The 16,368-nt window shown below is 41.8% G+C and overlaps 1 pseudogene; it reads left to right on the forward strand.

The window, feature by feature from the left end:
• Positions 1–1,046: 1,046 nt before the first annotated feature.
• On the forward strand, positions 1,047–14,445 carry LOC149749868 (small ribosomal subunit protein eS8 pseudogene; annotated as a pseudogene).
• The last annotated feature ends 1,923 nt before the right edge of the window (positions 14,446–16,368 follow it).

Raw genomic sequence — 16,368 nt, forward strand, 5'->3', positions numbered from 1 at the left:
TGGTTAAGACCCCACACTTCCACTGCAGGGGGCAAGGGTTTGATCCCTGGTTGGGAAACTAAGATCCTGCATGCCGTGTGGCGTGGCCAAAAAAGAAAAAATGGGGAGACTAAAGATGAGTTATTTTAATACGGTCTGTTTGTGCAGATTTCTCTTGGTCTCGACTTCCCATCTCTGATGATAAGAATCTTTCCTCCTGGTACAGAGAGAGCATCTTTCACAAATTTTGTCTCCTGTCTTCAGGAAGAAAAGCGGAGGTCAGAGTACCCTTCACGTAACTGCTATTTCTTCAAGAGCCTTTAGCTCAATAATTCTTATGCCAAAGTGGCATATTTGGGATGGCATATTCTGCCACTTTTCAGCACAGTGCCTGGCACATACAGTAGGGTGTTCATAAACAAGAGCTCCCAAACAAGGCCCTGGCCAAGAGAGAGTTAAAGGCCAGAGCATCTCAGGTCACTCTGATATCTAATGGAGCCCATGCTGTCAGAATTCACCTAATACAATGATTTATCATGACAATAACTATGAGGGCATCATAACAATGAGATCATCACTGCTCATTGGCCAATATTAGCTCCATCACAGGGCACTCTGACTCCAGTTTTGTCCCCTTGGGCCCCCTGCCACCTTAGAGTGACTTTTCTAGTAAGTATTATAATGTTGTAACCCAGGGTTTTAGTAATTTCCCATTCCAAAATAGCATTCCAGATCTGTGCTTTCCTTTTCCAGTTTTCCCCAAAATAGTCAAACAGAAGTAATAGGAAAAATTCTTCTGTATCACTGGAAATTAGGAAGGGTCTCACGTATACCCTGAGAATATATAGTCATGGCAGAGTATGGATGGGGAGTCTGCTGGTGACACCCCACTCCCCCACTTCCCAGTCCCACTGATATCTCTTGGTTTTAAGTGGGGCCAGGAGATGAAAGCTCTAGTAGTCTGCAAAGGACGTGAACTCCAATGGGCTTGGAGCCCACACCCAGGGACCCAAGTCTGTGGGCAGTGGGGATCTTGCACTGCTCACGTCCAGAATGCCATTATGGGGATGGGGGCGTTCTGGACGAAGGTGAGGAGGTGGCTTCTTGAAGAGTAGTAAACTGGGGAGGGGGACTGTTTTAGCAACAAATTATACCAAAACTTAGTAGCTTAAAACAAAAATAGACATATATTCCTTAGTTTCTGTGGGTCAGGAATTTGGGAGCAGCTTAGGTGGGTGGTTCTGGCTCAGGGTCTCTCACAAAGTCAAGATGTTACTCAAGGCTGCATCATCTGAAGGCTTGGTGGGACTGGAGGATCTCTTCCCAAGGTGGTTCACTCACATGGCTATTGGCAGGAGGCCTCAGTCCCTCACCACAAGGGCCTCTCCACAGGGGGACTGGAGTGTCCTCGTGCACTGGTGGCTGGCTTCCCTCAAGTGAGAGAATCAAGAGAGCAAGGTGGAAGCATAATGCCTTTATGACTCAGCCTTAGAAGCCACATGTTGTCATTTCTGCAGCATCCTATTGGTTACATAGGTCAACACCATTCAGTGTGAGAGGGGACCACATAGGACCATGGATACCTGTAAAGAAAAATCATTAGGGACTGTCTGGGATGCTGACTACCACAGGGATGCTGTCTCAGACATACTTGTGTTGCCAAGACATGCGGGAGGAGGAGAGGTCCCCCCACTCTCAGCATAAAATATTACACAAAATTTAGATACATTGTTCAGCTAGAAAAGAAGGAAGGGGCATTTTCAGAGCTAGGAGAAAGAAGAACACTGCAGTGAGTGAGCCTTGAAGGCCTGCGGCCAATGATGAGTGAATAAACCTTAGGGGTTGGGGTTCTCTGGCTCTAGGCAAGTCAGTGCACAGCAACCTTGACCTACAGGACATCATGTTGGTCTACTGCATGGATGATATCATGCTGACAGGAACAGCTTGGATTCCCCCTCATCAAAAAACAAAAGTTACATGTCTTTTAATATTCCTATTAGTTGGCTTGGGGCCCTACTCACATTCCCAAGGATGTCCTCTTCCTGTGGTAGGTCTGCAACTCAGTTGCCCTGGCTAGTTTGGGGTGCAGATGTTTATTGGATAGGACCCCAGAAAGCTTGGGGCATCTCCAGAAGCACCCCATTTTCTCTGGCTACTGTTGCTGCCAAGCCCCACTGTGTAGCCAGAGGTCCAGCAGGGGTGGGGTACCCTGTTGTGGTGCAGCTGGAGTGTCCTTAGGAAGCTGGGGCTCTGCTCCCATCGGTCTGCCAGTTACCACTTCTGCCACCATCAGTGGCTCCAGGAGAGAGAAAGTGATGGAAGGTTCAGGTTCTGGCTCACCCTGGCCATCTTCTCAAAGAAAGAAGCAGTTCTGCTGCTTTAGAGCCTCCAGAGACTCTCTGATGTTGGGCTGGACCACACTGGTAGCCTTAAATTTGGGAGGACACTTCCTTTCCTCTATTCCAAAGCCTACCCTCATTTCCTATCCCAGAAGAGGGACATCACTTGGGGAGATGGGAGGAAACTAACCTGGCTATTTTCTCCTCTGCAGGTAAACCTTCGCAGTTAGTTACATGGGTGATGACCTCCCTCCAAAAGTCCTTTCTTGGAGGTCACCTTGTGGTAGAGATGTCTTGTACTTCTAGCCTGGTCCTCCAGGGCTGAAGATTTCCGCATACAAAATAACCCTTCACAGAGCTTGTGCATGGGATCAGTAGTTGTGCCTCGCGGGCTGTAGGGCGCAGGCTCAGTAGTTGTAGCGCACAGGCTTAGCTGCTCCACGGCATGTGGGATCTTCCCAGCCCACAGCTCCAACCCGTGTCCCCTGCATTGGCAGGCGGATTCTTAATCACTGCGCCACCAGGAAAGTCCCGATAGCCTAATGATTTTAAAGACAGAGAAATAGAATTTGAGTTACTTCATTTCTGTCATTCTACATGTGACCACATTTATTTCTGTTTAACATGTAAAACAGTGAGAGAGGAAAAAATGCAAACTGTGAGGTGTAATAACCTTGTTAGATTTTCATTCATATATGAAGTATTTTATTAAGTTTGACCCATATCATTACAACTGATAGTTGTTTTAAATTGTTAATTTTTTTTACTAAAAAATGAATCAAGAAGATAAAATATTTCATCAGTGGTACGATTTAGTAGTTGCCTCAAACCTTTTGTAGATGTTTTTATTTATTTTATATTTAAAATTGTGGCAAAATATAAATAACACAATTTACCATTTAGACCATTTTAAAGTGTACAGTTCAGTGGCATAAAGTACGTTCATAGTGTTGTGCAACCATCACCATTATCCATCTCCAGAACTCTGTTCATCTTGCAAAACTGAAACTCTGTACTCACTAAACAATAACCTCCCCCTTCCCTCTCCCCCTAGCCATTGGGAACCACCATTCTACTTTCTGTCTCTATGAATTTGACTGCTATAAGTGGAATCGTACAACAGAGATTTTGGGTTTATTCAAGTTCATTTATCAGTTAATTTACTAACTAGTCATAGTAATAACTAGACATTTATTTACATATGATATTACTACATCAGACTACAAGAAAGAGGAAGACCGCCCCTGACATCTAGGGCTGGCCTGGCACTCACAAGTAGGCCTTGGTGTTCCGTTGAACATGACCAATTTCATAGGACCTCAACATTAGATGAGGTCACTATGTGACTGTGATGGATCAAGGAAAAGGATTCCACTCAATAATCAGGTCTGACCACAGACAAAAACTTGACCATTGTCCCAACCTCCCAGAATGACCAGGCATCCTCTGGTCCTGGCACGTACGAGGGCTGCTTCTTTACCAATCACACCTTTAGCCTTCATTCATTCCTCTTGCCTTACAGATAGGATTTATTATTCATCCTCTGGTCGTAAAATTACCCCCACTTCTTGACAGCATCCAATCCAGAGGAAAACCCACTGCCTTGAACCCTCCTCCAAAATGCCTACAGGAGCCCTAATCCCATAACAAATTCTTTCCAACACCCTCTTGCTGAGTTGCCTCAGGTTTCCCCTGTGATGTGCATCCAACTTTGCTGAAATGAAAAACAAACCCCACTTGTTCAGTTGCGGGTGAGCTCTTGCTGGTCTTTGGCTGGGGGATGTTGACAGAATTGGAGGTTCACCAAGATTCAGCAGAAGCCCTCCCAACCTTGGACCAGGACCCTTGAATCAGTAATACTGTGTGCATCTGATACTCCTCCCAGTCTCTACCTATTTGAGGTGTCCATGGTCAGGAGACAAGCTCATGCTGAACTGAGATCTGATGTTTTGTTGAAATCCCTCAGCACTGAGTTTTTTTGTTTTTTTTTTCCAGGAATAAGGCCTCTTGAGGTTGTTTTGGTTACTTGTTTCTAGCCTTCTAACACTTGTTCTATGGTCTATCTGCCTGCCCAGTGTCTTGAGCGTTTTTTTATAAGATGAAAACTGTGTTTTTTTAATTGAGATGTAATTGACATATAACATCATATTAGTTTTTTTTTTTAATATTTATTTATTTGGTTGCACCAGGTCTTAGTTGCGGCAGGCGGGCTCCTTAGTTGTGGCTTGCTGGCTCCTTAGTTTTAGCATGTGGGCTCCTTAGTTGTGGCATGTGAACTCTTAGTTGCGGCATGCATGTGGGATCTAGTTCCCTGACCAGAGATTGAACCCGGGCTCCCTGCACTGGGAGCGTGGAGTCTTATCCACTGTGCCACCAGGGAAGTCCCAACATTGTATTAGTTTTAGGTGTACAACATAATGATTTGAAATATGTATATATTGAGAAATGATCATCACACACCAGGATAAATTTAATAAACATCCATCACCACATATAGTTACATAATGTTTTTCTTGTGAAGAGAACTTTAAGATCTACTCTTTTAGCAACTTTCAAATATACAATACAGTATTATTAACTATAGTCCTCATTGTTGTACATTACATCCCCAGAGCTTATTTATCTTGTAACAGGAAGTTTATGCCCTTTTACCACCTTCACTCATTTTGCCACTCCTATCCTGCCGCCTCTGGCAGCCACGAATCTGTTCTCTGTATTTATGAGTTTGTTTGCTTTTTTAGAATCCACATGTAAATGAGATAATATGGTATTTGTCTTCTCTGTCTGACTTATTTCACTTAGCATAATGTCCCCTAGGTCCACCCATGTTGTCACTATTGGCAGGATCTCCTTCTTTTTTATGGCTGAAAAATGCTCCTCTGTGTGTGTGTGTGTGTGTGTGTGTGTGTGTGTGTGTGTGTGTGTTTGTTTGTTACCATGTCCTGGATTTACTGTAAATAATGCTGCAATAAACATGGGGGTGCAGATATCTTTTTAAGATAGTGATCTTGTTTGCTTCGGATGAATACCTAGAAGTGGGATTGCTGGATCATATGGTAGTTCTATTTTTAATTTTCTGAGGAACCTCCATGATGTTTTCTGTAGTGGGTGAACCAACTTACATTCCCACCAACAATGCACAAGGGTTTCCTTTTCTCCACATCCTCTCCAGCATTTGCTGCTTCTTGAGAATGAATATTCTATGGGAGAGATGGGCATAACCCTGATAAGTTCATTCTCTAGTTGGACATTCTTTGTCTTGGGTCATCATTTCAAAACCTTGTAAAGATTTCCTCCTTGATCTTGTCCTTGTATCCCTGAGAACTATTTTGTTTAGCTTAGTTTGCCTAGAATTAGGAGGTTGTATCTGGCTCTGATGGGTGCTGATTGATTGGCCTTTGGCCAAGCTTCAGAGAAATAAAGTTACACATGAACCAACCTTATGGACCATTCGGTTCCATGGGCTCTTTTAAAAAAGGGCTTCTTCCTGGTCAAACACTTACCTGCTGCATGCTTTCTAACCACAACACCACCAACTTGTACTTAGTTTTCTGACTGCTCCAATTTCACCAGTGACAATTTGGAATTGCAGTAGCCACTTTGGGGGGCTTTTTAAAAATTTTTAATTTTATTTTATTTATTTATTTATTTTTTGTGGTACGCGGGCCTCTCACTGTTGTGGCCTCTCCCGTTGCGGAGCACAGGCTCAGGACGCGCAGGCTCAGCTGCCATGGCTCACGGGCCCAGCCGCTCCGCGGCATGTGGGATCTTCCCGGACCGGGGCACGAACCCGTGCCGCCTGCATCGGCAGGCCGACTCTCAACCACTGCGCCACCAGGGAAGCCCACTTTGGGGGGCTTTTGACATTGAAAAGATTGTTCATTTAAGAGACACCTTCAAGCAAAAAACAAACTCTCATGAAGAGATTGTCTTGTTTGTTGAAAAGAGAGATCATTTTATTTAATGTAGGATGAACTCCATGCCTCCATTTCCATACCTCGGGGATTAGTAAATGTGGGCTTTCTAATTGTAAGGCTTGAGAAATTAGTCAAAGGCCCAAGTTACTCTCTAAACCAGCTGTAATGTGGTTTCTTCTGTTTTTCTGTTTCTAAAGTTCTTCCCTTCCCTTGCAGAGGAAACATAAGTAATCTTTTAAAATAACGATTTCAGATTGGTCTAAAGCCAGCTGCTTCTCACTTTTTCTGTTCCTCTCTCTTATGCTCTCAGTAAACTTAAAGATTACCATTAAAACGGAAAACAAAACAAGACATTCGATTGTTATGTGCACACTCTAGAACTATCTAGTCCAAATAAATGTAAAAGTTGTCTAAAACAAAGTTATTCAACTGTGTTTTTTATGTGTGTAGACACTCGAAAGTCTATGTGCATAATAGCCTTTGCTAAAAGATAAGAAGAAGCTTTAATTCCAAGATAAAAGAGCTTTGGGCATGGTTGAGAGTCTTGGAAAAGTAGTTTACCATATAAAAATAATGTCAACACAATATTCTGGTTTGTACATGACCAGGGTTAAATTTCTCATGATTTAAACTTTCTAAATTTCCGGATTCATTTTATGAGGTACGTAAGTTACCACTGTTTCCATAACCTGTATATAGTTTTATGTCACTAAATGAAATTATAATGTTGGATGTCTTTTTTTATTGTGGTAAAATATATATAACATAAAATTTTACCACCGTAACCATTTTTAAGTGTACAGTTTCGTGGTACTTAGTACATTCACATTGTTGTGCAATCATCACCACCATCCATCTCCAGAACTTTTCTTCATCCCAAACTGAAACTCTGTACCCATTAAACACTAACTCATCATTCTCCCCTTCCCCCAGCCCCTGGGAATCATTGTCCTCCTTCTGTCTCTATGAATTTGGCTATTCTAGTTACCTCATGTAAGTGGAATTATACAATATTTGTCCTTTTGTGTCTGGTTTATTTCACTGAGCATAATGTCGTCAAGGTTCATCCATGTTGCAGTGAATGTCAGAATTTTCTTGTTTTTGAGGCCGAATAATATTCCATTGTATGTATATGCTACAGTTTGTATATTCATTCATCCACTGATGGACATTTGGGTTTTTTCCACCTTTTGGCTATTGTGAGTAATGCTGCTATGAACATTGGTGTACAAATATCTGCTCAAGTCCCTGCTTTCATTTCTTTTGTGTATATACCCAGAAGCAGAATTGTTGGGTCATAACGGTAATTCTACATTTAATTTTTTGAAGAACTGCCATACCATTTTCCACAGCAGTTGCATACATTCCCACCAGCAAAGCACAATAGTTCCAATTTCTCCGCTTATTGGCCATTTGTATATCTTCTTTGGAGAAATGTATATTCAAGTTCTTTGTATATTTAAAAATCAGGTTGTTTGTTTTTTTGTCATTGATTTGTAGGAGTTCCTTATATATTCTGGATGTTAATCCATTATCAGATATATATAATTTTAAAATATTTTCTCCCATTCCATGACTTGCCTCTTTACTCTGTTGATTTTGTCTATTGATGAAAAAAAAATTTTTAATTTTCAAGTAGTTCTATTTATATAGTTTTTCCTTTGCTGACTGTGCTTTTGGTGTCACATCAAGAAATCATTGCCAAATCCAAAGTTGTGAAGCTTTTCCCCAATGTTTTGTTCTAAGAGTTTTATGTTTTTAGCTCTTATATTTAGGTCTTTGATCCACTAAAAAATAATTAGCTTCTTTAATTTACGTTATTAAAATTTTACTTTATTTAGTTTTTAGTCATGATAAAAAAACATAAAATTTACCATCTTAATGATTTTTTAAAATATATCATTTTATTTTATTTTTTATTTTTTTTGGCCATGCCGTGCAGCTGTGAGATCTTAGTTCCCCCACCAGGAATTGAACCCACGCCTTCAGCAGTGAAAGCGTGGAGTCCTAACCATAGGACTGCCAGGGAATTCCCCATCTTAATGATTTTTTTAAAAAAGATTTATTTATTTAATTTATTATTTTTGGCTGCGTCAGGACTTAGTTGCAGCACATGGGCATTTCGTTTTGGTGCGCGGGCTTCTCTTTAGTTGTGGCGTGTGGGTTTTCTCTTCCCTAGTTGTGGCACGCAGGCTCCAGGGTGTGTGGACTCTGTAGTTTGTGGCCCGCAGGCTTTCTAGTTGAGGCGCACAAGCTCAGTGGTCGTGGCACGTGGGCTTCGCTGCCCAGCGGCATGTGGGATCTTAGTTCCCTGACCAGGGATCGAAGCTGCGTCCCCTGCATTGTAAGGCAGATTCTTTACCACTGGACCACCAGGGAAGTCCCTCTTGATGATTTTTAAGTGTACTGTTTAGTAGTGTGAAGTACAGTATATTCACATTGCTGTGCAACTGATCTCTAGAATTTTTCACCTTGCAAAACTGAAGCGCTATACCCATTAAACAGTAACTCCCCATTTTCTCCTCCCCACCAGCCCCTGGCAACTACCATTCTACTTTCTGCGCCTATGAATTTGACTACTCTAGATATCTCACACAAGTGGCATCACACAGTATTTGTCTTTTTGCGACTGGCTTATTTCACTTAGCACAATGTCTTTAAGCTTCACCCATGTTGTAGCATGTGATATGATTTCCTTCCTTTTTTAAGGCTGAATAATATTCCATGGTATGTATACATTGTATTTTATTTATCCATCCATTCAATGAACACTTGTGTTACTTCCACCCCTTGGCTATAGTGAATAATGCTGCTATTTTGAACATGGGTATGCAAATATCTCTTTGAGATTCTGCTTTCAATTATTTTTGATATACAGCAGTAGGATTGCCAAATCAATACGGTAATTCTATTTTTAGTTTTTGAGGAGCTGCCATACCATTTTCCATAGTGTTGTGCTGTTTTACATTCCCACCAACAATGCACAAGAGTTCTAATTTCTCCACATCCTTGTCAACACTTGTTTTCTGTTTTGTTTTGTTTTGATAGTAGCCATTCCAGTGGGTGTGAGATGATGTCTCATTATGGGTTTTTTTCCTTTTAAACAGACTTTATTTTTTAGAGGAGTTTTAGGTTCACACCAAAATTGAGCAGAAAATGCACCGAGTTCCTGTAAACCCTGTGTCCCCACACAGAGCAGCCTCATCCACTTTCAACATTCTGCACCAAAGTGGTACATTTGTGACAATCGATGAATCTTACGTAATTATCACCCAAAGTCTATAGTTTCATTAGTGTTCATTCTTGGTGTTGTACATTGTATGGGTTTTGATAAATGTAGAATGACATGTATCCATCATTATATTATCATACAGAATAATTTCACTGCCCTGAATATCCTCTATGCTCAGCCTATTCATCCCTCCTACCCTCCCCTCTTAACCCCTGTAGCCACTAATCTTTTTACTGTTTCCATAGTTTTGCCTTTTTTAGAATGTCATATAGTTGGAATTGGAGAGCAGATTAGGCCACCCCAAGAAATCATCCTTATTGTCAGGGATAGGGAATTCAAGGCTGAGAAGGCTCTATAAACAAATTTTGTTTCTTTTCATTAATTTGCTACCCCAAGTCCAAACCCCCTTGTTTTGTCAAATCTTCACAAGTAATTGTTTCTTTGTCTAAAAGGTTAAGAAGCAGCCTGCTTTGGTAACTTCTCTGAGTCTCACATTCCTTCAAGCACTCACATGTACAAATTAAATTTTTCTCCTGTTAATGTCTTACGTCTAATTATTAAACCAGCCACGAAACCTAGAAGGGAAGAAAGGAAAAGTTTTCCTCCCCTAAAGAATAATACAGTATGCAGCCTTTTAAGATTGGCTTCTTTCACTTAGTAATACACTTTTAGAAAAAAAATTTTATTTATTTATTTTGGTTGCTCTGGGTCTTAGTTGCGGCATGCGGGATCATGGTTGCGGCATGCACATGGGATCTAGTTCCCCAACCATGGATTGAACCCAGGCCCTCTGCGTTGGGAGCGCGGAGTCTTACCCACTGGACCACCAGGGAAGTCTCTTAGTAATATACTTTTAAGGATCCTCCATGTCTTTTCACGGCTTGATAGTTCTTTTTTTTAGTGCTGAATAATATTCCATAGTTTAGATATACCGCAGTTTTTTTTATTCATTCACCTACTGAAGGACATCTTGATTGCTTCCAAGTTTTGGTAATTATGAATAAGTCTGCTATAAACATTCATGTGCATGTTTTTGTGTGGACATAAGTTTTCAACTCATTTGTGTAAATACTAAAGAGCATGATTGCTGAATTATATGCTAAGAGTATGTTTAGTTTCGTAAGAAGCTGCCAGTCTTCCAAAGTGACTGCATCATTTTGAATTTTCACCAATGAATGAGAACTCCTGTTGCTCTACATCCTCACCAGCATTTGGTGTTGTCAGTGTTCTGGATTTTGGCCAATCTAATAGGTGTGTAGTGGTATCTCATTGTTGCTTTAATTTGCATTTCCCTATGACATGATGTGGAACATCTTTTCATATGTGTGTTTACCATCTGTATATCTTCTTTGGCAAATTGTCTATTCAGGTCTTTGGCCCATTTTTAAGTTGGATTGTTAGTTTTCTGTTGTTGACTTTTAAGAATTCTTTGTATATTTTGGATAACAATCCTTTATCAATATGTCTTTTGCAAATATTCTCTCCCTGTCTGTGGCCTGTCTTTCCATTCTGACAGTGTCTTTTGCAGAGCAGAGGTTTTTAATATTAATTAAAATGAAATTATTATCTATTATTTATTTCATGGATCATGACTTTAGTGTTGTCTCTTATAAGTCATTGCCATATCCAAGGTCATCTAGTTTGTCTCCTGTGTTACCCTCTAGGAGTTTTATAGCTTTGTTGTTTTACATTTAGGTCTGCGATCCATTTTGAGTAAATTTTTTTTTTTTTTTGCAGTACGCGGGCCTCTCACTGTTGTGGCCTCTCCCGTTGCGGAGCACAGGCTCCGGACGCTCAGGCTCAGCGGCCATAGCTCATGGGCCCAGCCGCTCCACGGCATGTGGGATCTTCCCGGACCAGGGCACGAACCCGTGTCCCCTGCATCGGCAGGCGGACACTTCAACCACTGCGCCACCAGGGAAGCCCCCCCATTTTGAGTAAATTTTTGTGGAGGGTGTAAAGTCTGTGTCTAGATTCATTTTTTTAAAATCTAATTTTACTTTTGGTTGCGTTGGGTCTTCGTTCCTGTGTGCAGACTTTCTCTAGTTGCAGCAAGCGGGGGTTACTCTTCGTTGCAGTGCGTGGGCTTCTCATTGTGGTGGCTTCTCTTGATGTGGAGCATGGGCCCTAGGTGCATGGGCTTCAGTTGTTGTGGCGCATGGGCTCAGTAGTTGTGGCTCACGGGGTCTAGAGCACAGACTCAGTAGTTGTGGCGCACGGGCTTAGTTGCTCCGCAGCATGTGGGATCTTCCTGGACCAGGTATCGAACCTGTGTCCCCTGCACTGGCAGGTGGATTCTTAACCACTGCACCACCAAGGAAGTCCCTAGATTCATTTATTTTGCATATGATGTCCAGCTGTTCCAGCACCATTTGTTGAAAAGACTCTTTTCTCCATTGTATTGTCTTTGCTCCTTTGTCAAAGATCAGTTGACTACAGTTATGTGGGTCTATTTCTAGGCTTTCTACTCTCTTCTGTTACTCTATTTGTCTATTCTTCCACCAATACCACACTGTCTTGATGACTGTAGCTTTGTAGTAAATCTTGAAGTTGGGTAGTGTTAATCCTCTAACTTTATTCTCTTCCTTCAATATTGTGTTGGCTATTTTTTTTCCAGTTACTTCATTTTTACTAGTTCACATTTTCAGCAGACAAATCAAGGTGCAAACAGGGTCTTTTACCCTTCCATAGAAACTTTAGAATCAGTTTATTAAAGTCCATAAATTAATTTGTTGGGATTTTTATTGGGATTGTGTTGAATCACAATCCAGTTTGGAAGAACTGACATTGTGACAGTATTGTGTCTTCCTACCCATGAATATGGAATATCTTTCCATTTATTTAGTTCTTCTTTGATTTCTTTCATCAGAGTTTTGTAGATTTTTCTCATATAAATCTCGTACATATTTTGTTAGATTCATACCTATTTCATTTTTGGGGGTGCTAATGTAAATGATACTAGATTTTTTCTTTTCTTTTCATCGAACTATAGTTGATTTACAATGTCGTGTTAATTTCTGCTGTACGGCAAAGTGATTCAGTTATACATATAAATACATTCTTTTTTATATTCTTTTTCATTATGGTTTATCACAGGATATTGAATATAGTGCTCTGTGCTATAAAGTAAGACTTTGTTGTTTATCCATTCTATAAATACTAGTTTGTAGCTGCTAACCTGGAACTTCCACTCCCTCCCTCCCCCACACCCCTCTCCCCTTGGCAACCACAAGTCTATTCTCTATGTCTGTGAATCTGTTTCTGTTTCATAGATAAGTTTATTTGTGCCATATTTTAGATTCCACTATGATATTATATTTTTAATTTCAAATTCCACTTTTTCATTGTAAGAAAACAGTTGACTTTTGAATATCCATCTTGTGTCCTGCAAACTTGTATCTTGCAACCAGGATCACTTATTAGTTCCAGGAGTTTTTTTTTTTTTTTTTTAATGTTGATTCTTTCAGATTTTCTACATAGATGATCAAAGTTTGTTTGATCATGGGGGAGCCAACCTTGGAGAGCTGAGCGTGAGGCAGGGTGCTGGGCTGGTGGGCTGGCCCCGGGCTCCCTGGCTCAGGCTCCTGACCCCACTTCCACACGGAGGCATTTCTCAGGACAACTGGCACAAGCGCTGCAAGACTGGGGGCAAGAGAAAGCCCTACCACAAGAAGTGGAAGTATGAGCTGGGACACCCCGTTGCCAACACCAGGAGTGGCCCCCCGCCGCATACACACAGTCTGTGTGTGAGGAGGTGAAAAGAAGTACTGGGCCTTGAGGCTGGATGTTGGGAACTTCTCCTGGGGCTCAGAGTGTTGTACACGCAAGACAAGGATCATTGATGTTGTCTATAATGCATCCAACAATGAACTGGTCCATACTAAGACCCTGGTGAAGAACTGCGTCGTGCTCATTGACAGCACACGTACCAACAGTGGTACGAGTCTCACTATACACTGGGCCACAAGAAGGGGGCCAGGCTGACTCTTGAAGAGGAAGTGATTTTAAACAAAAAACGTTCAAAAAAGAAATTCAGAAGAAATATGATGAAAGGAAAAAGAATGCCCAAATCAGCAGTCTTCTAGAGGAGCATTTCCAGCAGGGCAAGTTTCTTGCATGCATTGCTTCAAGACCAGGACAGTGTGGCAGAGCAGATGGTTATGTTCTAGAGGGAAAGGAGCTGGAGTTCTATTGAGGAAAATCAAGGCCCGGAAAGGCAAATAAATTCTCTTCCCTCCTATCTTAGCTCATGTAATAAAGGTGTTTATTGTTCTAAAAAAAAACCCCAAACTGTTTGATCACAGAAAGTTTTATTTCTTCCTTCTCAATCTGAATATTTTTATTTCCTTTTCTTGTCTTATCATATTAGCTAGGCTTTCAGTATGATGTTGAAAAACAGCGGTGAGAGGGGACATCCTTGCCTCATTTCTGATCTTAGCGGGAAATCCTCGAGTTTCTCACCACTAGGTATGATGTTAGCTGTAGGTTTTTTTGTAGATCGTCTTTATCAAGATGAGAAATTTCCTCTCTATTCTAGTTTGCTGAGAGTTTTTTTAAAAATAAATTTACTTATTTATTTTTGGCTGCGCTGGGTCTTTGTTGCTGTGCGTGAGCTTTCTCTAGTTGCAATGAGTGGGGGCTACTCTTCATTGCAATGCAGGGCTTCTCATTGTGGTGGCTTCTCTTGTTGCAGAGCATGGGCTCTAGGCACGTGGGCTCTGTAGTTGTGGTGCACAGGCTTAGTTGCTCTACGGCATGTGGGATCTTCCCGGACCAGGGCTCGTACCCATGTCCCCTTCATTGGCAAGCAGATTCTTAACCACTGGGTCACCAGGGAAGCCCATCAAACATTTATTAATAGTTCTAAACCTTTTGTTTCTCTGTAAAAGGAAGCCAGTGTTCAGTAATTAATGTTTCAGTATCTTATTTTATTTGGAAACGACCTAGTTATTTAATAAACTTCCATCATTTAACTTAATTTAGCACAACTCTAAATTTTCATGTTGTTGAATATCTGGAGAGATTTTTTTTTTTTAAGCTTCAACCCCATGCGGCATGAAGGATCTTAGTTCCCAGACCCAGGGATCGAGCCTGTGACCACTGCAGTGGAAGTGTGGAGTCTTAACCACTGGACCACCAGGGAAATCCCTGGAGAGATTATTTTTAGATGGACATTCCTAAAACATAATTATTCCTAAAAAGTTCACCCAAAGCTCTTATCTCATTTGCATTTTCTTTCCTTAAAAGTTTCCTCACATTGAGTTTCTCCAGCAGTCAGCCACAAAGGGCTTATGGACTAATGAGATCCTGATCTCCTTAGCTCTCACCCATGGCGAAGTCGAGCCTGAGGCAGCCAGAACCCCTGGGCCACTGGTCTTCAGCAGCAAGCATCCTCATCCATTTACCACAGGGTGCTGAAAACTATTTCATTTTCTACACATGCAGTGAGTGAAAATGGCTGAAAAGTGGTGAGAAGAGCTGGTTTCTCCATTTCCCTGGCCCTGAACCAAGATGATGGAGTAGAAGGACGTGCTGTCACTCCCTCTTGTGAGAACACCAGAATCACAACTAGCTGCTGGACAATCATCGACAGGAAGACACTGGAACTCACCAAAAAAGATACCCGACATCCAAAGACAAAGGAGAAGCCACAGTGAGATGGTAGGAGGGGCACAATCACAGTGAAATCAAATCCCATAACTGCTGGGTGGGTGACTCACAGACTGGAGAACACTTATACCACAGAAGTCCACCCAGTGGGGTGAACGCTCTGAGCCCCACGCCAGGCTTCCAAACCTGGGGGTCTGGCAATGGGAGGAGGAATTCCTAGAGAATCAGACTTTGAAGGTTAGTGGGATTTGATTACAGGACTTTGAAAGGACTGGGGGAAACAGAGATTCCATTCTTAGAGGTCACACACAAAGTAGTGTGTGCATCGGGACCCAGCGGAAGGAGCAGTGACCCCAGGGGAGACTGAACCAGACCTACCTGCTAGTGTTGGAGGGCCTCCTGCTGAGGTGGGGGGTGGCTGTGGCTCACCATGGGGACAAGGACACTGGCAGCAGAAGTTCTGGGAAGAACTCCTTGGCGTGAGCCCTCCCAGAGTCCTCAATTAGCCCCACCAAAGAGCCCAGGTAGTCTCCAGTGTTGGGTTGCCTCAGGCAAAACAACCAACAGGGAGGGAACCCAGCTCCACCCATCAGCAGTCAAGTGAATTAAAGTTTTACTGAGCTCTGCCCACCAGAGCAATAGTCAGCTCTACCCACCACCAGTCCCTCCCATCAGGAAACTTGCACAAGCCTCGTACATAGCCTCATCAACAAGAGAGGGCAGACAGCAGAAGCAAGAAGAACTACAATCCTGCAGCCTGTGGAACAAAAACCACATTCACAGAAAGATAGGCAAGATGAAAAGGCTACGTACCAGATGAAGGAACAAGATAAAACCCCAGAAAAACAACTAAATGAAATGGAGATAGGCAACCTTCCAGAAAAAGAATTCAGAATAATGATAGTGAAGATGATCCAGGACCTCGGAAAAAGAATGGAGGCAAAGATGGAGAAGACACAAGAAATGTTTAACAAAGACCTAGAAGAATTAAAGAACAAACAGAGATGAACAATACAATAACTGAAGTGAAAACTACACTAGAAGGCATCAATAGCAGAATAACTGAGGCAGAAGAACGGATAAGTGGCCTGGAAGACAGAATGGTGGAATTCACTGCAGCGGAACAGAATAAAGAAAAAAGAATGAAAAGAAATGAAGACAGCCTAAGAGACCTCTGGGTCTTAAACACATTAAACACAAAAGCATTTGCATTACAGGGGTCCCAGAAGGAGAAGAGAGAGAGCAAGGACCCAAGAAAATATTTGAAGAGATTATAGTCGAAAACTTCCCT

The sequence above is a fragment of the Delphinapterus leucas genome, chromosome 3, assembly GCF_059928025.1.
Source record: "Delphinapterus leucas isolate spDelLeu-1000000601 "Yukka" chromosome 3, BTC_Dleu_Yukka2, whole genome shotgun sequence".
Classification (NCBI taxonomy): Eukaryota; Metazoa; Chordata; class Mammalia; order Artiodactyla; family Monodontidae; genus Delphinapterus; species Delphinapterus leucas.